Below are 23,284 nucleotides of genomic sequence, written 5' to 3' on the forward strand. Positions count from 1 at the left end.
TACGTCATGGGAGTGTCCTGTGTTTCCGTAAACGAAGACAGCGACACTGCCGTTATGATTAATATTATTATTAGTAGTAGTAGTATTAGTAGTAGTAGTAGTATTTTTATTTCTAAAAATGATGCACACTTTTCGTTTTACTCTTCAACCTTTTGAACCAGCTTGAGTGCTTAATAGCCCCATCGTTTTCAGAACTTACCATTCGCACTTTCACCAATCTTTGCTTCCTGAGTGCAATTCGCCGAAACCGAATAAGCCTTGCAACTATGACGCAGCCCGTTTGTTTCCCCTCATGATATCTTTGTGGCGGAGAAGCACGCCTTACAGGTGGAAGTGAGCTCCGGCAAGTTCAGTTTTCCGTGTACGCTGTGACATGACTTCGATCTCTTCGAGAACGTTGGAATGGGTCGCCATATGACTTACGTCTGAACTTGGCAGACATGATACAAATAGGGCTCACGAACATATAAGGTATTTTCTTTCATTCTCGGCGAGACACATCGTCAGTAACTTTCCTCACCGTTGAAACTTCCACAATGGAAAGCGATAAAATACATTTGTGAACAGGATGTATTGCTGGAATGGTTCGGCTCGCCTCAAGACGTGTTCTAATATGCCGTCGAAAACTTGCGGTTGCCGGTTTGCCCGTTGACACACTATATGTTGTTGACGTTCAGTGTTTCTTGTTTGCGCGGCATCGCTTCTGCCGTTGAACTTTCCAATCGACACAACAGAGAATTTTATTAGGTGGTTCCGATAACAATGCGATGAACGCACAGAGGCGTTGCTGGAGTATCGGGTATCGTTATCGTAGTTATCAGAACGATCTACTAAATTTTTATACTTTTGATCCCTGGAACGAAATTATTATTTATGCTATATCTATATTGTGTCGTCGTTACAGCTTGAGAAATTCGTTCGCATGCCATGCAGGGTCATTTCTTCTAACCCCGAAATAGAGACAAAAAGGTAATTTTGATTTCTATGCACTGATCTTTTTTGTTACCATGGGCATAATTCGTCCCCTTGCGGTGGGACTGGCGGCAGAGATCGAGTGCAAGGCGGCCGGATCCCGACCTGCACCCATGATTTTCTGGTGGAAGGGCAAGGACAAGCTACCCACGAATCACTTAAAGGTGCGTCTCCAAGATATCTGTTGTAAAAGTGAAATGCCTTAGATGCGGCAGAATTGTTAAAAAAGTACTTACATTTTGTTTAATGTCTGTAACCTTTATTAATGCAATATCGCGGTCATTTTTAGCTGATTCTGCGTAAAATTATATCCCTTCAATATAACAATTATCGTATAACATTCAAAGACAGAAGACCTGCTCCTGCTGACAAAGTTGGCAGTCCACCAATCATTGCGTTAGCAAAAACGTTCAAACATATGACGTGACCCCCCAAAAATTTTAAAATCCAAATATAATTTCTTAGCCCTACCCCGGAAAAACAAACAACTTAGATTTTAATTGTAATTGGCACACACCTCCGCTATATTTTTGACGAAAAAAAAATAGCATAAGGTAGAGAGATTTATAAAAACTTACATTGCAGACATTGGGAAAGTGTTAAAATATAGTTCCCGTTTTGTCAAGTACCTCGAAGTCTCAGGCAAGGTGTGATGAGCCAAATGCACGAAATATTTATAAATCGGCATTTTGTACATATTCACAAATAATTTAGTAATATGATTTATATTGAACAAACTTGCGAAAGATAAGAACATTACATAGCTTCGAAATGTTTCACATGCCTGAAAGAGCTTAATGGTTTAGGAAGAACCCTCACATTATCCTTTAATGAGACAACTGCGCGACACAAAATACGCATTCAGAACTATTGATGTTATATGAAAAATCATATGCATATTGTCACGGGTGGTGACCAATAAACAATAAACAATAAATAAACAGAAAGAAATAAATGTTTAATGTCGCGAACTTGTGCCAAAAATAAAAGGGTACAAAAGATAATAACGGAGCGTCGCGGGCGTCGAAATCGGCGTAGCAGCAGAGTCGAACGCTGGGCGAAAAACTTCCACAGCAGTCCCTACAGGAAGGGCTTTCGTTTCGGCATACCGTGTGAGATAATCTGTGGCGATAATAATCCATCTGTTTCCTTGCGTGGATGGTGGAAACGGACCAAGTAGATCCATTCTGATCTGCTTGAACGGTACGGTCGGCGGAGCGATCGGAGGCAGGAGACCTGCCGGCTTCGTCGGCGGTTTCTTGCGTCGCTGGCACTCGTGGCAGGACCGTGTGTAGAAGTGAACGGTCTACGGCAGCTTGGGCCAGTAATACCTTTCACGAATTCGGGCCAGCGTACGGCTGTAACCAAGGTGTCCGGACGTCGGGTCGTCGTGACAGGCTTGGAAGATCTCCGCTCTAAGGTCGGTGGGGATTACCAGCAGCCATGGTGTGCTGTTGCCTCCGAAGTTCTCCTTGTAAAGTACACCTTGTCGGAGGACGAAAGTCGGCAGGGCTCTCGAGAAGACACGGGGGACAGTACCCCCTCGTCCTTCGAGGTGCTCGATTAGCGCCCGCAACTCAGGATCGTCTCTTTGACGTCGTGACATGTCGTCGGTGTTCACTGCACCTAGGAAGCACTCGTCGTCTTCGTCGTTGCTGCTGCCGGAAGGTGTTTCGATGGGGGCTCTGGACAGGCAGTCGGCGTCGCTGTGCTTGCGGCCTGACTTGTAGACCACAGTCATGTTGAACTCGTGTAGTCGTAGACTCTATCGAGCGAGGCGTCCTGACGGGTCCTTGAGGTTCGCAAGCCAGCAGAGCGAGTGGTGGTCCGTGACTACACGGAACGGGCTCCCGTACAAATACGGACGAAACTTCGTGATTGCCCAGACGACAGCAAGGCATTCTTTCTCAGTCGTGGAGTAATTTTTCTCCGAATTGGACAGTGTCCGCCTTGCGTAGGCGATAACTCGCTCGGTGCCGTCTTGCACTTGAACCAGTACCGCGCCAAGTCCAGTGTTACTTGCGTCCGTGTGAATTTCGGTTTCCGCATCTTGATCGGAATGTCCTAGAACAGGAGGAGTCTGCAGTCGTCGCTTCAGCTCGTCGAATGCCTGCTGCTGCTTCTCGGCCCATTCGAACTTCTCGGCGTCATTTGTCAGGTTTGTGAGTGGTGCGGAAATCCTTGCAAACTCCCGGATAAGCGCCGATAGTAGGCACATAGTCCAAGAAACCTTCGCACGGCCTTCTTGTCTGTCGGTACTGGAAATGCTGTGACGGCGCGAGTCTTCTCTGGGTCGGGGCGAACGCCTTCGTTACTAACCACGTGACCTAGAAACTTCAGTTCGCCATAAGCAAGCCGACACTTTGACGGCTTCAGGGTGAGTCCGGCGGTCTGTATGGCTTGGAGAACTGCTCGGAGTCGTCGCAAGTGCTCGTCGAAGTCGCTGGAAAACACTACGACGTCATCGAGGTAGACGAGACAGCTCTGCCACTTCAGTCCTGCCAGTACGGTGTCCATGACACGCTGGAAAGTTGCTGGAGCCGTGCACAGTCCGAAGGGCATCACCTTGAACTCGTACAGCCCATCTGGCGTGATGAAAGCTGTTTTCTCTCGGTCCCGTCCGTCGACTTCGATCTGCCAGTAGCCGCTGTTCAGGTCCATGGATGAAAAGTATCGGGAGTGGCGCAGCCGGTCTAACGTGTCGTCGATGCGGGGGAGTGGATAGACGTCTTTCTTCGTCACTGCGTTCAGCTGCCGGTAGTCCACGCAGAAGCTAAGCGTTTCGTCCTTCTTCTTAACCAGTACAACTGGAGAAGCCCACGGACTGCTTGAGGGTTGGATTATGTCGTCATTCAGCATCTCTTGCACTTGCTCCTGCATCACCTCCCTTTCTTTAACGGAGACTCTGTACGGCGATCGATGCACAGGGCGCGCGTCGTCCTCGGTAACGATGCGGTGTTTCACAATGGTGGTTTGGCGCACCCTCGACGACGTCGCGGAGCAGTCACTGTATTCGGCGAGAAGGTCACTTAGCTGCCGTCGTTTCGGGCCTGGAAGCTTGTGGTCAATGTCGAGCTGTGCTGGCGCCGTAATGTGTTGCTGAGATGGGAATGATTCTTCAGCAATCGCGGCGATTTTGGCGGAGTTCCGAATTTCCTCGACGTGGCCTACAGCGGCACCTTTCGTGAGGTGTTGCGCTTCTTGTCGAAAGTTTGTCACGAGGACCATGGTGCGCCCATCCTGAATTTCAGCCACTCCTCTTGCGACGCCTATTCCTCTTTCTAGGAGTAATTGAAGGTTGCCTTCAAGAACAACTTCGCCGCATGTAGCTACATCGGCCACTACGGGCACGACAACACTTGATCGCGGCGGCAGGTTCACGTCGTCGGCAGCGACTTGGACGGCGGCTGACGCTGTTTGAGGTTTCTCTGAAGACGGAACGGGCTTGCGCAGCGTCAATCTGTTCTCACCAAGGTCGATGACGGCGCCGTATTCACACAGAAAGTCCATGCCGAGAATAACGTCTCTGGAACAGTCTTGTAGAACGATGAACTTCACAGGGCACGTTTCACCGCGGATCTCGACGCGAGCAGTGCATCTCCCGATGGGTGTGATGAGGTGCCCACCGGCGGTTCGTAATTGGGGTCCATCCCACGGCGTCGTGACTTTTCGAAGGCGGCGGGAGAGCCTCCCACTCAAGACTGAGTAGTCTGCTCCGGTGTCCACGAGTGCAGATGCGTCGTGGCCGTCGATGACGGCCACGATGCGTCGTTTATTGGACACCACTGCAGCGGCGTCGTTTTGGTCTCTGGTAGCGTTCGAGTGGGGGCCCACCGACGTTCGTGGAGGATCTTGGCGTCGGTCGTCTTCGGCAACTCCACCTCCAGGGGTTGCCGCGCCTAGTTTCCCCGGCGAGGAGCGAGGGGGGACAGGCTTTCACGTCGTGGTCGGTGCATCGGCGAAGCTGGACGTCGCGGTGACGGCGGCCGGAACTCTTGGTGGGACGCAGGCTCGGGGGACTGAGGTCGTCGCAGGTACTCGTCGATCTCGATAGGGCGTTCAGCATGACGGGGTCGCGGGTCGTTCGGGTGGAACCCGCGTAGCCCGAGCCGTCGGTTTGGGCATCGGCGGTAGGTGTGGTCCGCTTCCCCGCAATGGAAGCACAGAGGGCGTCGGTCGGGCGTTCGCCACACGTCGGTCTTGCGGGGTGCGGTAGGCTCCGGGCAGGCGTACTGGACCTGGTCGTCGTGGCGTCGGTCGTGCTGCGGCGCAGGAGACTGACGTCGGGGCGGCGTGACATAGGTGCGACGAGGAGGCGGTGGCCGTCGGGCCACTGCGGCGTGACTCAACGTCGGTGGTACCGGAGCGGTGATGACGAGAACCTCAGGCTGCAGCGCTTGCTGAACTTCTTCCCTGACAATCTCGGCGATTGAGGGCGAAGCTGGGCTTGCGGCGGCAGGTAGAAGTTTCTTGATCTCTTCCCGGACGACGTCTCGAATCATCTGGCGGATGTCCGTGGTGTTGCAGCCGGAAGGCGAAAAGGAACCGACGCTGGGAACTCGGTGATAGTGGGTGGCTCGTGCTTGAAGGGCACGTTCGATGTTGGTGGCCTCCGTCATGAAGCCTTCGACGGTGGTAGGCGGGCTCCGCACAAGACCACCGAAAATGTTTTCCTTGACGCCACGCATCAAGACTCTGAGCTTCTTTGCTTCGGATGCTTCGGGATCGGCGCGGTTGCTCAGTCGCAGGACATCTTCCACGAAGCTAACGACGCTCTCGTTAGGGCCTTGAATCCTCGCTTGAAGAAGCTCTTCCGCGCGTTCTCTTCGTTGTTGGTTCGTGAACGTTCTTCGCAACTCAGCCTTGAGTTGCACCCAGGAAGTGATCGAAGTTTCGTGGTAGTTCCGGGCGGTGGCTTCCAAGGCGAAGTAAGCGTTTTGCAGACACTGTTCCGGAGTCCACCCGTTATGACGGGCCACTCGTTCGTACTGTTGGACCCAGTCGTCGATGTCTTCGTGGCTTTCGCCGTGGAAGGGAGCCGGTGTCCGAGGAGTGACGGGTAGGTAGACGACGGCAAACGCGGCGGGGGCCTGCGACTGGTTGTCCATCGTCGTCGTCTTCGGCTTGGGTTTGTCCAGGAGCAAACCGTACTCCGGATCCTCTCCCTTGGTGCGGCGGCTGGTCCGAGTTTCAGGTTCCGCGCTGAGTGGTCTTCTCAGCGAGCTTGGAGTCGGTCTTGCACTGCGGGTCCTGGGAGGGGAACGCTGCACGGGCATGCGGTACCCCGCACCTCAACTAAAATGTCACGGGTGGTAACCAATAAACAATAAACAATAAATAAACAGAAAGAAATAAACGTTTAATGTGGCGAACTTGTGCCAAAAAAAAAGGGTACAAAAGATAATAACGGAGCGTCGCGGGCGTCGAAATCGGCGTAGCAGCAGAGTCGAACGCTGGGCGAAAAACTGACTACAGATCAGCACGCAGAGTCCCTTATGTACGCGCGTTGGGTTCTGGAACAATCAGCCTAGATTGTTCGGCGACTGGAACATTCAGAACTCGATCTGACGAGAATGTTCTCGAACTCACGAGAACGCAATGGAAGAACAAATAAAAGAGCATTCCACTGACTGGAATCGAACCCAGACTTGCTGCACGACAGTCAAGCACGGTAACCACTCGGCCACGCGCGCGGTAGCTCGCTTGCGAGCGTGGCAATATTAAAACAAAGCGCGTGATTTTTTTTATATTTAAAAATTATTCATGATATTAGCATCAATATCCCAGTCACCCTGGCTCCTTTTCTTAAAAAAGTCTACTAAAATTAACGATGTTTTTTTTTTTAATATATCATCGCATCTTGATCATCAACAGAGGTATCGAACAGTTTCTCGTAAAGTCTCACTTTTGAGCAGTTAGCGACAATTTCAGGAGATCTCCTGCACGCTCCCCGGGCGACACTTTAATAAAAACATATATGTTTGTGCTTGGGCTTCAAAGACATTTGCGTGCTAGATAGTAGTCCGGAGCGCAAGTTCGTCTTTTTCTTTTGCACGGGTTGTTGTGACGTAAGAAAGACACCGAGCTCTGATTGGCTCTGGCTGAAGGATAGTGGGTAGACCTCAAAGCAAGCTGCCTTGAGGTCTACACACCATCCTTAACTCGGAGCCAATCAGACCTCGGCGTTCTGACGTCACCAGAACCCCTGTAAAAGAAGCCGACGAACTTGTGCTCCGCATTGACACCAAACAAGTCGTATGATCTCACGCAGTGTGTTCAGTGATCTTTTTTTTTTACCTCATTACCTAATCCTGTACTTTCTTTCACATTAGCGAGTTTTAGTCTTACGCATACGAGTAAACGTCAGGCATTGTGTTCTTGCCTTAGTATGGTGTGATCCACACTGTGCGTGCGCGGGAACTCGAAATGCAGTCTAGGATTGGCGCGTGGCGACGTGCATGCACAGCGTGGAGCAAGCAACGGTAATGAAAAAGCCGACCCCATCGCTTGCGTTTGCTCCTATACGCAATGCTAACACTCTCCTGCGAAAAGTCACCGAAACCAACGCCAGACGGTTCGACGGAGTGAATCAAGCAGCGCGAAATGTGTATCGTCAAAGCGCCCGTCGTTTTTCTGGGTTTGGCATCCAGGCCTGAATTGAATTGTGCACAGAAAACAAAGTGAAGGATCGCCCTGCGTTCACCCTGCTTGAACTGTTTAGCCGGAGATTTAAAAAAAACGCACAAAACAACAAGAACGGTGACGATGCTCTTTAGCATTGCTTGATTGACCCCGTGGAATGGTAGCGTTGGCTGTAAACAAAAAACAAAAAAAAATGTTTTTTTTTTGTTGTTTTTTTGCGTGGGAAACGGGAGGAATGGATGTGAAATTAAAATTTGGGAGTTTACTTTAGTGACCAGCATCGCTATTGTGCGTAAATCTGGCGGTAATTCTCGCACGTAGGTCTTGCTGATCGGCAATCGAATCTCCTCCGTGGTGGCCTACACACCGACAGGGGAGGACAACGGCACGGAACTGCGCTGTCTGGCTGAGAACCTTCACTTGATCGGCAGCTCGATCGATGTGTCGTACATCCTCTATAGGCTCTGTTATACTCCGACGTAACGCGTGCGCGCGTGCGAGCACGTCAGAGCGACGTCACGTCGGCGAAAACCCGACGCTCTAGACTCCGGCGTCGTGGCGTAACCGGCGCGACCGGCGGTGTTCGACGCAGCCTCACCGCCTCGACGCCAAAATGGAGCATGCCGTATTCCGCGCCGGCCGCGCCAGCGACGCCGGACCAGGATGCACCACGCGCTGGCTCCCCGCAGCCCTCGCGGCGAATACGAGCAATAGCAGACGACGGGAGCACCACTCCGTGTGGCGTCATGTTTGAAGAATCGGACGTCTCGGGTCGTCGAGAAGCTGATCGAGGTAATTCGTCCTCACCCGAGTGTCTACGACTCGAGGAAGCTTGAGTACCGCAGACCGTGCGCTTGTCAAAGACGTACCGCATGTATACACTGACCGCCTACGCTTGCGGCGCAGGCGGTGCACCAACAGTGCAAGCCCGAGTTTTCGTCGTGCAAGGTACGTCCATGCCATCGGAAAAGGAACCGGAAATGGCGCACTCTCGCAGGAAACGCGCCCTCGTAGCCAGATTCTGCGCATGCGCCGCGCTGGCGGCCCACCGACGCGCGCCGCGGAAGTCGCCAGGGCCGCCGGAGTCTAGAGAGGGCGAATTTTTGACGCGCGCGGCGTGACTGACGTGACGTAGCCGACTTCGGCCGGCGTTCGCTTGCGCGCGCGTTACGTCGGAGTATAACAGAGCCTTATGTCTATTGTTAAGTGCACCATAGGCGTTTTGTTTTCACACCAGTTTCCAGTCCCGCAGTTTACAAATCTTGTATGTGGGATGAATAAAGAAAAGAAGCGAGGCATTACAACCTGGGACAAGTAAAAGAATATAAGAAATTAAAAAAAAAAAAGTGAAAGACAGTCGCGACCGAAAAGTAATCTTCTCTCAGTTGTGTGGCGAGTGCAAAACGAGGTTTTCCCGCATACCGAAGGTTCCGCCCTTTAAGATGGCGGCGCCCGCTTAGGAAAGATTTAGGTCGCTGACTTACTTAAAATCATTGTGGCGGGGTGCATCACGTCCATTTTATTATCGCTCTTAAGCCAATTTGATTGGAGATTTCGCCGAGGAGAACGCTGAAGGGCCAATCACGAAGCTAGAGGTGTGAACATATAATATGCCACGCCCTTTGTTTCTTAGGCTGTCAGAGACCATGGCCATGGTTGTATTGTGATATGAGATTAAAACGTCGTGTGTGATCTTGTTTACGTTGTTATACACTAGAGATTGTTTTAAAACAAAAGCAAAGGACGTGTCCAACCTGGACGCCAGAAACATGGACGACGCAGCGCCTTGAAAGCAGTATGTGGTATCATGAAACATCTGAGGGGTAAACTAAGGCATTTTGATTGCAGCTCCCTAAGAACTGGGTCACAAGCACACACGAAACAAATAAGTCCCCCTTTCGGCATACTTACAGCAATCAACAACGACCACACGTATTCGATGAACGCATGTACTTAAGCAAGAACATGCGCATATGATTTACTGTTGGTCTTATCTGCATCTGAATTCACTTGTATGTTTCTATGAGCACGTTCGTGCGCACTTATGTGTGTTCTTTTCTGTGCATGTGGTTATGTACTTGCGCATGTTGCCTGAGCTTTTTTTTTTAATCATTGTGTGTTTTTTTTTTTACACGCTCCAAGAGTGTGTATTTCTGCATGTCTGCGGATGCGTTTTTACTGAGGCATTGGTATCTGTGCTTATGTGCGTGATTGCCTGTGTGTCTGTTTGGGTTTGCGTACGTGAGTGTGAGAGTGAGTCAGTGGACGTGACTGCCTGCTGTCTACGTACACACCCAGTGAATATGAGCTGTAATACTCAAACTGGATCCTTCCTACGCCTACTGCTCCCACAAGCTCTATTCACTGTTAAATTGTTAAAGAATTGAGAGATGGAGACGAGATTTTTGCGTTCCAGCGGATATTTTGACTCAAAGTTTTTTTAAAAAATAACAGCTACGCCACAGAGGCCTGGAAAGATTTATCAGCGCATATCGTTTACGGTAGCACATGTCGAACCACACACGATTGACAAAGCTTTATTTACTCCGTATGCGTGTCGAAAAAAACGTATTTTGGTGTGCTCCCATGCAGTCTGCTCGTTTGTGATGATAGTTGCACATTTCCACTGTTTCAGACAAACCGGGGGTGAGGCTGCAGCTGGGAAAGCGTCTTCGGCTAGAGGAGATTTTCGAAGGCCAGGACTTGTACCTAGAGTGTAGCATCGACGCCAACTCAAGCGTCTCCGAGGTCGTCTGGATGTTCGAGGGAAGGGAAGTGCACTCGGATCCAGCAGCCAATGTCATCACCAGCAACCAGTCTCTGGTCTTCCAGGCTATCCAGAGGCACAACGCAAGACGCTACACTTGCGTCCCGATCAACTCCGAGGGGTAGTCTGAAAGCAACAAGGTTCATCTGAGAGTGCAATGTGCGTACCATGATCGTTTTGCTTCGCAATATTTAGGACATGCCCAGCCCAAGTCCTTTTTTCTGTAGTGATAAACCTCACGGGAACACTATGCCCTAAGTTTAGTTGCAAGTGATGGTCATTTAAACAGTATGATACACCGTATAAGTTTAAAACCTTACCGCTCGCAAATGAGCTAAGCCTAAATTTGAAGCCAAACGAATGATGAAAAACAACCGGTTTAAATTGCCACTAACCCTTTCTTGTTTCAAAGAATTACCACATCCCAAACTTTTCCAAGGGTTTAGCTTAAATTTACCATTAATGGTGTCTGTAAAAAGTGAAAGATTCCAAAGTCCCCAAACCGAAACTCTTCACCAGAAGAATGCTTTATAGTGCGCTCACTAGCATCTGATAGCGCGCATAAGAGCACCAAATTCTATCCTATCGACGAAAGCACACCTGTCCGAGAAAACGCAAGCGCTTTGCGCTGTCCATGCTGTCGCGCATTCGTGCTGCGACGATGAAGAAAGCTGTCACCGACGCACCGAGAAAGGCAATTCGCCCAAACAACGAAAATGGCTTTCTTCGCTGTCTCCAAGACTGTTCACCGCAATAGATGGCAACAGTCGCCACTCACAATTCGAAGAGAAAAACCATCAGGCTGCGCACGACCAGCCGTTCTAACTACTCAAAGGCTGTCGGCTCCAAGGCAATTGAATTTTCGCCTCTTATGATGTACTCCCTACTAAAGTATTTGATTATAAGTATTCATTAATCTGTCCCTATCCCCTTCCCCCTGCCAATGCAGATTCGCCGGTGTGTTCTCCTCGGCAGCGCACCATATTCCCGACAGCGGCGCACGAGGTGGTGCAGGTCTCGTGCACGTGGATGCCTACCCTTCTGTGGCGAGCTTCCGCTAGGCCTTTAACGGCAGCTTGCGCAGCCACGAGGTGCAGAGCTTCGTGCCCGAGGCCTCGTACGTGCCTCGGGAGCAGGCCGACTACGGCTCGCTTTTCTGCTGGGCGACCAACAAGATCGGCACCCAGAAGACGCCCTGCCAGTTCAAGGTCACACCGGTCGGTACGTGTGTCCGAGTCATATCCTTCTCTTCTCAATTATGATGTAGTCGGGGCATTGTACCTTCCTGTCCTGCACTAATTCTTGCGGTGTGACGCACGTGAAAGAACCCATGCTAGTATTTGTACTGCACTTGCCAAATGCTTTCTCAATAGCGCGAACACAGGCAGGTACAGTTCAAGCTGTTTAATAGGCATACACCGAGTTTCACAAAAAGTAATTTACTTTCGATCTATTTACTATGCGAGCAAAAAGTATTGAAAAAACTACAGCATTAAACTGAAACTTTGGTTACGTCAGGTGCTTTAGCTGTTTCTGGTGATGAGACGGAGTTGGTTGAGTGAGCGCCGTGCAGACGCGCCGGAAGCCAGAGAAGCTACCAGAATCCCGAAGTGACATCAACGAGAGAAAAGGGGGAAGGGGGCTAGAGAGAGAGGGGGCGTTGACTGGCCGCCCTATTACTTTCTCACAATCGCCATGTCCCTCGCGCACCGCGGCTCTCTCACTCAGTCCTCGATATCATGTGACATTCTGTATGTGAACAATGCCCGATTTTGCCCCAAAGGAGGCACTAACAGCTACCACTCTAAAATACTACCAGAGAAGCAGTCGGCAAGTGAACGAAATTGCGAGCAGAGTCCGCGATTGAGCCTAGCCGAACTCAATCTCAGGAAAAGTGTGCTCGAATTTTTCGTTTACGTGAGCAGCTCGAACCGATGCAGTGCGTGCATTTCCTTCCAGTGTTTACACCTGTAAACAATTTATGAGGTCACAAGATTGACAACGCTGTCGGAAAGTGAAAGCCGATGTTGTCCAGCGCAAAAAAGCGTGTCCCGCGTGGACAAACCCTTCAGGCAGCGATTTCACTTGTCTCGTATCGCACAGGTCGTCCTCTGGCGCCTTCCAACTGCACGTTGAGCAACCAGACGGAAGAATCCTCCCTGGCCGAGTGCGGCGAAGACCACATCGGCGGCCCCAGGCAGCTGTACTCGCTGGAGGTGCACGACGTCTCATGCCACCGGCTGCTGGCCAACCTGACGGCAAACCAGCCGGCCTTCTGGGTCCAGGCGGCCGGCGGACCCCAACGTTGTGCTGGTGCTGTACGCCGCCAATCAGATGGGCCGCTCCTAGCCCGTGCTGCTCAGGGTCGAGGCCGCAGACCGCCATTGGGATTGCCTTCGATACAGTAAACAATGCCGTGGTCCTTGTGCAATACTCCATCTCACTTGCCACGTGCAGCGTGAGAAAAGTTATTGGGGTTAGAGTGTCACCCAATCAGTTCGCGAGGAGAACAAAAAGGAACTCTCTTCTTGCCTAGATCCATTTTTTCTGAGTCACCCAGACGTCACTTTATTCCTCGAAGATTAACTTGTCACACAAACATCGTACGAATGTGGAATTCTTCGTTTTCCACGTCCGTGCATTCCACAGCACTGAGCACAACTAGTCAGATAAAGTTTTAAGTCACCTAATGGAGGAGCGGGAGCCGGTTTTAGGGCTGTCCACCTTTCCAAAACACTATTTATTCCTTTTTTTTTGCGTCACCTAACGAAGGCTATTGTGGGGCATAGATTGGACATGAGATACAGTGTTTGCGTTCGGGGCGGGGGAGGGGGGTGGTTGTCTTCTTCCCAAATTAACGCTAGTGTATGGCTATGTTCCAAATCTTACCCGAGTAGCCTGCCTCCTACCACATGACATTGCGAGTAAACGATCCGCGACACGATTTTGGAACGGCCGGGATAATCACCTGATACTATGCGTATTGGCTTCGTCATGGGTCTAGGCAAAAAGAAAACACAACAGTGATGGCAGAAAATAGCAGAAAATCCGTTTTATCATAAAAAAAAGGACTCGAAGAGACTATAATTCTAATGACGACGCGGTGTTTTCTAAGGTGAACCCACTAGATCCTTTTACTCACATTCATTTTGAGCTGTATATTCAGATCAAAATAACTTAGTTAATTAGTTAGACATCAAAAATTTGTTTTGATTAATCGTCGCGATTACGTTTTGGAGAAATTGCTTCCATATGGTGTAGTGGTACAGCGCAAGGTGTACTTTCTCAATAGTGATATGTAAAATACGTTCGCTTTGACGCGAATATTATTACAATAAAATATCCGAAGCCTTCAGTGCTTCACATGCGTTACCCTCCCATTACACCCACCCTGGGTTAAACAAAAATACTACCTCGTCATTTACTGCGTTCGAACAATTTCAGCCTTGAACGTAAGAATACGGCATTTCTTCCAACGCCGAGGACGAAACTGCGGAGAAACACCCGTTTAAGCTCGCGCTCTGAAAATAGTAACAAGGATACCTTCCCGGGAAAGGTGCACCGTCTGGATGTGATGCAGTAAGTTCCTGCGTTGAAAGCATAAAATCGCAACAACCGCATATAAATGGCTGCACCTTATTCTTTGTCATTTCGAACGTCAGACAACAGAGCCAACAGAGCCAACGGAGCAAGCGAGCTTTGACGGCTGTCGGCGCAGAGAGCAGACGACGAACAGGTTACGTGACGTATTTACTCGATTTGATCCGACGTTACCCCCCAATCGAGGAGGGTAGCGTGAGTAATTACTCCGGAGCAGTGGCGTACCAACTTGTTTTTGAGTGGGGGGGGGGGGGGGGCAAACCAAACCTCCCCCTACCTCCCCCCCCCCCCCCCCCGGGCCGGGGGCGGTGCCCTTGGACATTCCTTGGGCGCCGCCAGCCAGTGCTTACCCGGCCCGGTGGCTTCTGTTTCAAGGGGGGGGGGGGGGGGGCAAACGCATGCCTTGCACCCCCCCACCACATATTGAGATCTGGGGGCAAGCGCCCCCCTTGCCCCCCCCCCCCCCCCCAGCCCCCCCCGGTTTGTGCGCCCATGCTCCGGAGTAAACAACCCGCTTCTGGAACGCGAGTCCTGACGTCATCGATTAAGCGCGAGTACGTTTTGGGAGGCACGGTACGAAATCTTTACTCCGGAGTCGGATCGAGTAAATTTTGGAACACAGCCTAGGTCAATCAGCAGTCATGTCCCATCTGTGCTGGCCGTCGATAGGTGTCGCAAAAATTTAGCTATGCGGCCTCATTATCTTGGAGGTGCAGCCTCGTGGAGCAAGTGACAAGAAAGAAATCGCCTTTCTCGATGACGAGTGAATATGCTGCGTGAGCTTTCTTTAAAATAAACTTTTTTTTATATTCGGCGTGAGCTTCCCGGAGGATGTCCTCCATCTGTGCGTGTGCAGCTTGGCGGACATCATATGGAGAAATAATCGCCACGATCTTACCAACTATGTTCTATCAATTAGCTTTTTGTTTCGGCAATTCGAGGATTTGGAAATAATGGAACGAATTGGCTTCGAGATATTCAGAGATCAGTCTTCACCTTTTGTCACCCGAGCCTGAAACTCCACTATGCAGAAAGAGAGCTGGAGGTAACGAAGTGACGAAGGTGGAGGTATAATAGTTCTTTGTCTGATTGAGACACAGAAGGCTGGCACAGATGTCACTACAAGCCTTGATTGACTGTGCCTCGTAAAGTTCTCTTGACCTTTTGCCATGCTACTGTCCGAGGTCATCTGTCGTTTTGAAGATCGGTGTGCAGTGGCAGTCAAGGACGTGTATTGTGAGATGTCCTGCCGATGAGGAGTTGAGAGATGTTGCATGTTCTAGCAGTCCGGTAACCAGACACCGGCCAAATTGTTCCACATACACTTTCCCGCAAGCAGCGCTGTCCTGTCTAGTTCATATCCGGTCTGTCCTTTACGCTCTTAAATTCAATACTTGAAACCAACTAGCTTACTTTAATAGTGTAGTACGAGCCGACGTCAGCAGCCGCGCCAAACGGCAGCTAAATTACCCTCTGCCAACGGAGCTAAATGAAGTCGCGATCGGAGGCATCTCGGCTTTGAAGCCGCGCAGAAAGCCACGCAAAGCGTCAGCTAAGTGAAGCCGAAATCTGATGGATATGGCCGCCGTGATTCAGTTTCAAGGAAAGCCACCCCATGGCGCTACGTGCCAGCGCCAGAGCGCGCCGGGAGAAGGAAGCGGTTGGCCCCGCTGGGGAATACCCCGTGAATGTCGTTCTTGCGCGGGTCACGAGGACACGCGCAAGAACGACATTCGTGCTTTCGCCTTCACTACTCATAAGAAGCGCTTAGCTGTACATCGAGCTTTTATTTTTTTTGCTTGCTTTTGTTTTTCATTTTTTTTGCAGCTGGCGAAATCTTCTCGATGAATCTTAGAGTCCTCTCTCCTCCCTTTTTTGTTTTGTTGCTTTCTTCACAGTTTAGCTTTACGGCCGGCGGAGCTAGCGGCGCAGCTGTTTAGCAGTCGGCCAAATAGGCCGAAAGACTAGCCCCACATTTCCGACATTGGCACAATTCACTCACTTTTTCTTTCAAGGCTAAATCAAAGATAGCTTCGGTAAGATTCATACTGACACTTACTTTATGCCAGTGGGAGAGAAACATCTCTTAGGCACTGCGCACACCTTCTTTTGGTGACAATCATTAACCAATACAAGTTCTTTTTTTAGCTTTGCATTGAAACCGCTCTTATGATAAAATTTAAACATTTGAAGCGATGTTTTCTGTCTTCTTGAATTTTGTAGTATATAATAATTTTATTGTTGTTTTTTCTCCCTATCTCCCTCCCTCTTAGGCAATAAAATAGTATAAAACGGCAAAGCGTAAGTGTTGTTCACTGAATTAGACTTCTGAGTCGCTAAACTCGTCAAGCATAGCTTTGTGCCCGAAGTTTGCGGAACGCGTTAATTGGACTCTCGCGACGCTGACGTCGCACCGAGCGAGGTGTCAATCATTTGAACGCTCATTTCTTTGAGAGGCAGAATGCAGCAAAGTTCATCCAGGCCCGCGTGCGGCGCGTGAGGGGCGCGAAGAGCCTGCTAATTGAACGGCTTCGCTGATGACGTAGCGCCCGTTTGTCCCTACATACCTACGCCAAGCTAAAATTAATGCTTTGCAGATTGTTCCTAGGCGACCTGCTGATGCTCCAAATCCCTCCAAAGTTTGCGTAGAAAAACAAGCGATTAGAAACCTCGTTTGTCGAAGTTGTCGCGGACGTCAAAGTGACGTCTCCGAACTTTGCACAGCCGTGGTTTGAGCTCGAGATCTTCGCTTCGGATCGAGGCGAAGTTAAACTTTGTCAACATGGCGCTGCCGTACGCTGCGGCCGAGCTTATCTTCCGCCAGCGTCGGCGTCGCTACAGAGACTACAGGGACGCCTTTCAACTCCCCGACGACGAATCTCGGCGACAGTACCGGTTATCGAAAGCCGTTGTGCGTTGACTCTGCGACAGGCTTCGTTCGGCGCCCGGACTTCGAGGCGGCGGACAATCGCGTCTACCATGACCGTGGAACCACAAGTTGTCTGCGCGCTCCAATTCTTCGGAACCGGTAGCTCTCAAAGCATGGTGGCGACTGACGAGCACGTGTTAGTCTCCCACATGACTGTGAGCCGGGTTGTTGGAGTTTTTCGGCTGCCATCGTTTTTTTCGGTAATATTTGGAGAGGTACTACTAAGCTGGTGTAAATAAAAATTGTTAGAAAACAAACAAAAAAAACAACAAGGTAATTCTTGGGTAGGGTCGAGTCTCCAGGCAGCCGGCAGAGTTATTTCCCCGAAATTTTACTGGCAGTCGTCACTCGTTGGCGGTCAAATCAGTTTATCGAACGACATGTCATCGACAGATTGTTTCATCGGCACGCGATGGAATCACATGAAAGAGATTTTATTCCGTTAGAGGTATATAAACATTAAACATTTTCATACCTTTATACATGTAAATGGGGTGTCCCATAACTAACACCCTAATAAGTGTAGCAATAGACCTTATAAAAAAATGTATACCGCGCACCTTTTAAAATCCGTGATTTTTTAAACATATTTCTTAAAACGTGTGATAATGCACTACACCTTTTTATAAAGGTGTAAAACTACAATACCCCTTCTCGTCAGGCACGTAGCCAGGGGGTGAGGGGGCGGGGCACAAGGCCCGGCTCCCGCCCGCCCCCCCCCCCCCCCCCGAAAATCGCCCATTTTGCTGGGGACTTCTCTCCCCCCCTCCCCCTCATATAGCACTTTGCCATGAGTTGTCCCCCCCCCCCCCCCCCCACCCTTAAACAAAATCTTGGCTACGTGCCCGCTTCTCGTCAAGGTGTAATTACCACAGTACATTTCTTTTTTGGGGTGTACACACTGGCCCGGGACCCAATAATATGACTGAAAAAATAAATTACACAAACTAGTCGCCGAAACAGCACGTTGCTTTTTTGTGAGTGTTGAGGGGATTTTGGCCGAAAACCGGGTTCAATATTGTCCGGATGCATGGTTTTGCGCCTCGTCCCGACATCCGGCAGGTATGGTTTTACCGATGCAAATAAACGATTTATGTCTAATAGCACTGGCACCACTGATCTCTTAGGAGGCTGGATCCCGGACAGAGGCCTTTATTGCTGGGGTCCAGCGGCACCTCCGGCAGTCATCGCGTGACACGATCTTATGCATGCTATAGGAGAAATGGGGAAACTCAATTTTATTACGTTAGTAGGTTGTTCTCGATCATGAAACTTCTATCGTGTTTCCGCAAATAACAGTTAATATTGCGGGCAAGAATATTAAACACGTTAGAATACCAATCTTGCTTAAATAAATGTAGTGTGGTTGAGGGCCGAGGGGGACTTTGTTGGGCGTTAACTGTGATGTGTTTAATGAGACAAGGGCTACCGAGAGTTATTGTGGAGTCATCCGTGATTTGGGAGTCGTCAAAGCTCAGCAAACGATAAGTTAGAAGGCCTTTACTGGAGACATTCGCATCGTTTTAGCCGCTTGTACATAGTACTTCATGGTGAAAGCTTTTTTTTCTTTAACTGCTGTGAGGGCTTCCGTGGCAAACTGAAACTGGGAGCCTGCCGTGCAGTCGCTGAACCTCCCATTCATTTAGCAACCGAAGCAAGCGGCGTCGGTAAAGGCGGTGGTGCTCCGGCCCATTTTTTTAAAGCGATGTTCGAACGTTTTACGAATGTCTATTTTATCTCCAAGCACCTGATATAATCATCGCTGCACGCAATAAAATGCTCGCCCTCGAGCACCGGATACAAGCTTCCAATTTTTGCGTGTTTCTCCCTTAGACTTGCGTGTATTGCCTCATAATGTAATACGCCAAAACAACAAGGACGAAAGCGAAGGGAGAACTAGACAGGACGCGGCGTATTGCCTGTTGTCAAGCAATGGCCACCGGTGGGGCCAGTGACGGGCTCTCGATCCGCGATCCAGACTTGCACAGTGAGAGTTCGAATGCATTGCACCTGCGGAGTGCTGCACGGAGAACAGGCCCCGAACGGACTTGCCGAACGCACCGAGTGCAGACTGATGCTGTCGCCATAGATGTTGTAGAAAAGTGCCGACCTCAAAGCGAAACTAGCGCCTTTTTGTTCGACGTGATGGGTGGGAGTCCCAGAGCGCCAGTCGCTGCCATCGTTTATCTATAAACGTTGGTTGCTGCAACGTGTAACTTATATTTGCGATGACTTCCAATTCAGAAACTCGGCTGTCAGACATATCTACAGACGGCGTAAATTTCCGAAACAAGCTGACTACAAAACAGTATACACTTGAGAAAAGTGATGGCACTGTACGCGCAAGAGCTTGCTTCGTTTTAAGCATAGTATTATAAGTGAACCACTGAAAGGATACGGCTTAAATCTAGTTCTTTGGAAGATATAGCAATACGTCTCGTAAAACGTTTTCATTTCCCTGGTGAGGGCATTGAGAACGAGAGCTTTCTCAAAACAAAATACGACGGGGCAAGATAGCTGCCGTTCAAATATGACTTTGCTTGAGCCTCGGTCAACGCCTCCATGTTTATCCTTCCCGGACGCTGAGTGAATGCGTCACAGGTTTCTGTTGTGGCAGCTTTGTCGAAAAATGTTCCACTTTTTAATAGCACACAGATGATGCGAGATCTCGCGGCCTCTGTGTTTGTCCTGGGCCTTTCATTACACACTGGTAGGTTTCAGCGTCTGTACGGCAAGAAAACGACTCAAATTTTACAAATAAGACACGGGTCGTCGATTCCTTCATTCGTGAAATATCAGACGCTTACAATTCAAGCTCACATTTGAAATTGTGACCCGCGGTACGCGATTTCGCGCAGAACACCAACTTTTTCTTTCAGTTACGCTCTGCGAATGCCGCATCGTAGCAGACGAACTCTCGTCGTCTGCTCTCGCGTCTTGCCTGGGCGAGGCATGACGGGATTGTCGGCGCTAGAGAGCTCAAAAACAGCGTACAGCGAGCGGCGTGAACACACGCCTCCCCGCGCTGTCTCGTGCTCTCGTGCACCGCCTAGGGATTGCGGGGGATTTTTCGGCAAAAGTTGCGAAGTTGACCGCGCGCCGGGAAGAGGAAACTTTGAGGCGTCCTTTTGGTCACTCCCCCCGCTACGTCAGAAAGGGAAGAATGTTTTGCTCCACGAGTTTAGCTACCCTGGTTAATATATACAGGGTGTTTCTTTTTTTGTTTTTTAGGGGTACGAGACGTTACAGGAAAGCGCTTAACCAGTTTTCAAATCGCGGTTAAGTCATACCTTTTGTTGCCATAGGCGCAAGGGCAGAAATAGCACAAGTTGTTTTGATTCACCTAGGGATCCACAAGAGCGTTTTAAAGGAAGAAAAAGTATCTTAAAACCCTTGCGTCCTAGGACGCCTTTTGCGTTGGTAGTAAAAAGATAGTTTCCGATATCAAAACGTCCTTTCTTTTTTCTATGGGCACTCTTATTGCATTATTTAAAACGAAATATGAAAATTCTGGATTTAAAAATGAGCTGTTCTTATTAAAGAATAATTGTGATCTCCAAATAACTATTGAAATATTGTTGCGTTCAAGATCTCATTGTGCCAAATGCTTATTACTTACGTGTTTGTTTTTCATACTTATTAATTTTCTGTTCAATGCCCGAACTCTGCATGGACATGGTAGCAATGGACAAGGACAGCGAGAACATCATTTGGCCGGTTTAAAGAATGGGGGAAAAATGACACTAAAATGATTTGGTGTCACCAAGGTTGTTGGTGATAATATCGTCATTCTCATCCTCTTCATGCTCATCAAGTACACTACGGAGAAGACCATGTAACCTAAAAACCACTGTGTTGTCCACTGTGTGGACGTCGTAATATTGCCATCGATGGAGCGTGGCCCCTGATGTAAAAATGTACCTTTATTAAGAATAGCATGCGTACACGGTTGAAGATAGTAAATGTTTATATTGGCACATGTGGCGTCGGTGTTTGCTTGACACACATGACCTGACTCTCGCTCAGGTCTGACTAGCTGCAATCATCAGACACCATTTTACACAAAGTGCGGTCAGGAACTTTATAAGCAAGCATATTCTACGAATTGTGTAGTTGATGCTAAAATGCTCCAGGATAATTATTCGAACCATCTGAAAATTTATCTTTACCAAGTGTCGAACCCGGCCCTTGGTGTAAACTATGAAGTCGCTTCTAACTCGACTGTGCCCTCTTTCTAATAACGGGGATGTTCTTCGAGGTGTTTACTAATCACGATCGCGTTTTAAGGTCACATAAACTGCGTAACGAATCCTTGATAATATCCTGCATATTGTGTCTGTGCAATGGCATTGGAAATGTTGATTATTTATATTTATCAAGAAATGTTTTGCTAAGATCTCTGTTGGCTTAATTGTGAAGGAAATGTCGCACCGCCACTCATGCTTCAAAACAGGTGAGTATTTCAACGCGGTGGTTGTCGGTGCTCGTTCTCAAACCAAACAGAATAGAGCCAACACGAGAAGAACTCTTGATAACCTCTGTAACTTCCTGAGGATGATATTAAGTTAGCCAGTTTAATTTAATTTTAATAATATGCATGACTACAGCAAAACACATTACTGTAAAACCCTTTATTTTCGCGGCCCCTATTTTTCGCGGCCCCTATTTTTCGCGAATCGGTCACAGATGACATAATCGCGACCACTAAATTTCGCGAATTCCAGACGCCTGCATTGAAAATCTTAAAGGAGCTGTGCAACGATATTCAATTGGAATGTTTTTCTCTCTACACGAGCTTACTGGCACACCTGGGACTCAAGGATACTCACACGCAACGCCATTGGCCAAGAAACTCCTTTGTTGCGGTGTAATTTCAAGGACAAAAGCGATCATTTTCATTCAATCTCTCCTTTGCAAAATTTGATGACGTAACTCGGGGATCGCAGTACACCCAAGTGACGATATTTGAATGCGGTTCATAGATTGGACCCGAGCATAGCATGGGCACTCGACTTGGGCTCGTGATAATTGCTAGCTCGAGAAGCGTTCGGGTAGTGACCCGTGTCCAATCGCTGCAACGACGACAACAGCCGAGCCATAACAATGTCTGGAACTCAGCGCGTGTCCTGCGCTTTGCCAACCCCAGCGCGTGGCTATGATCAAGACTGGCGGCATATAATCGGCTCCAGATCACGTGGCCGCTTGTTCTGGCTGCGAGTTGAGGGGGTGAACGCTGCTCGTTTTTCTTTAATTTTTTTCTGGGACTTCTATTGCGTGGGGTGAAAAACTAACGCGTGTTTCATAGGTCATTAACGTTAGGGATCCGTTTTAAGCGGTATTTCTGCAGAGTACAAAAATTCTTGCACAGCTCCTTTAAGGACCGAAATTTTCGCGCGCCCTTAAATTTCGCAAATTCTTCAATTCGTGAAATTCGCGAAAATAGAGGGCTCGCGAACATTAAGGGTTTTACAGTACTCTTCGCCACGCGCCAAATGTCACCCCCCACCGGCACAATTTGATAATATCGATTACCAGCGGTAATGCAAAATTTATAGAGGGAATAAATCTTTTTTTTTTTTGCCTCTGTTTCTTTTTTTTAGTTTTAAAGAAGTTACGGTCGGGGTATGTACCTTCCTATTCTTAGCATTAGTTTTCTACGACTTTTCACATTCTCAACGTAATAAACATCATTTCTCAAACTTAGTTCCGTTGTGAATGCCACAGGAGACAAAAAAAACGGAGTTTATTTTTCTTTAGCATAATTGTGCATTTATTTTACACGTTCCATTTTCACGCACCTTCAACGTACTCTCCACCTGAAGCCTCATTTATATGGTGTGATTTTGCTTCCGATTTCGGAATGGCGACGTTGCTCGAGCGGAAAAAGAGGCGTGGTGGAGGCAATGGAGCCCAACAAGTCAGCTGCGAAATCGCAAGAAAAATCGCATTATATAAATCAGGCTTATTGCATTACGTTGGTACAGAGTATCTTTCAGTGCTCAAAAGCCCATTTAAAAGTATCGATGCTAACGCCCTTCATTGTTTCTAGCGCTTTTTGTTTTGCCTCTTCCACATTGGCCAACAAATTCCTATTGATACCTTTTACATCCGGGGTAGCAAAAGATTCGCACGGGTGAAGAGAGAGGGTGGGCTGCATGGGTCATGCCGTTTGTGTTCGAAAACCGTTGAACACATGGCGCAGTGCAAGTTGAGCTTTCAGAATTTTGTTTCGCAAAAACAGCATTTCACCTCGTACCCCACTCTTCCTATTCACCCAACGTGAGCCGGCGTTGCTTTTGTTTGTTTCCCTGCCGAAAATACTCTAAAAGGAAAACGGTTTGTCGACGTGGAAGAAGTGAAACAAAAAAAAAAAA

At 48.9% G+C, this 23,284-nt stretch overlaps 1 pseudogene; it reads left to right on the top strand.

Moving 5' to 3' along the window:
* Positions 1-1,007: 1,007 nt before the first annotated feature.
* On the top strand, positions 1,008-20,633 carry LOC121047810 (annotated as a pseudogene).
* The last annotated feature ends 2,651 nt before the right edge of the window (positions 20,634-23,284 follow it).

The sequence above is a fragment of the Ixodes scapularis genome, unplaced genomic scaffold (assembly GCF_016920785.2).
Source record: "Ixodes scapularis isolate PalLabHiFi unplaced genomic scaffold, ASM1692078v2 PGA_scaffold44__24_contigs__length_19508400, whole genome shotgun sequence".
NCBI lineage: Eukaryota > Metazoa > Arthropoda > Arachnida > Ixodida > Ixodidae > Ixodes > Ixodes scapularis.